Below are 659 nucleotides of genomic sequence, written 5' to 3' on the forward strand. Positions count from 1 at the left end.
TTTTTTTTTTTTTTTTTTGGAGGGGGGTTCCAGAGATTGAACTCATGGGCACTCAACCACTGACCCACATCCCCAGTCCTATTTTGTATTTTATTTAGAGACAGGGTATTACTGAGTTGCTTAGCACCTTGCTTTTGCTGAGGCTGGCTTTGAACTCACAATCCTCCTGTTTTAGCCTCCCGAGCCACTGGAGTTACAGGCGTTCACCACTGCATCCAGCCATTATTGAACTCTTAATGCATTCCAACACTATGCAAAGTAAATTTTGAATGTTTTCTCACTTTTTTCTTAAATTCTCATATAATCCACAGGAAGCCTAAGACTATACTTCCAACAGTTGAATCCTCTGTGCAGATAACTTCACCACTCTTTAAATGTCCATGTTTATGGACATGAAGTTTCCAAGTAAAACTGAAAAGAACCATTCTTTGAGAAAGATAGATTTCCCTTCTGCTGCGTAGGTTGGGCCTAAGAAACTACCTCTTGAATTTTTAAATTATACACACACACACACACACGCACACACACACACACACACATATATTATATGCCTATATATACACATATGTACCCACATATATATTTATCTACATATATTTCTCATTCATATTAAATACAGTTTTAAAATTATGCCATAACCATACCAGCTACTTTGAATG

This window comes from Marmota marmota, unplaced genomic scaffold (genome assembly GCF_001458135.2).
Source record: "Marmota marmota marmota unplaced genomic scaffold, marMar, whole genome shotgun sequence".
Lineage (NCBI taxonomy): Eukaryota > Metazoa > Chordata > Mammalia > Rodentia > Sciuridae > Marmota > Marmota marmota.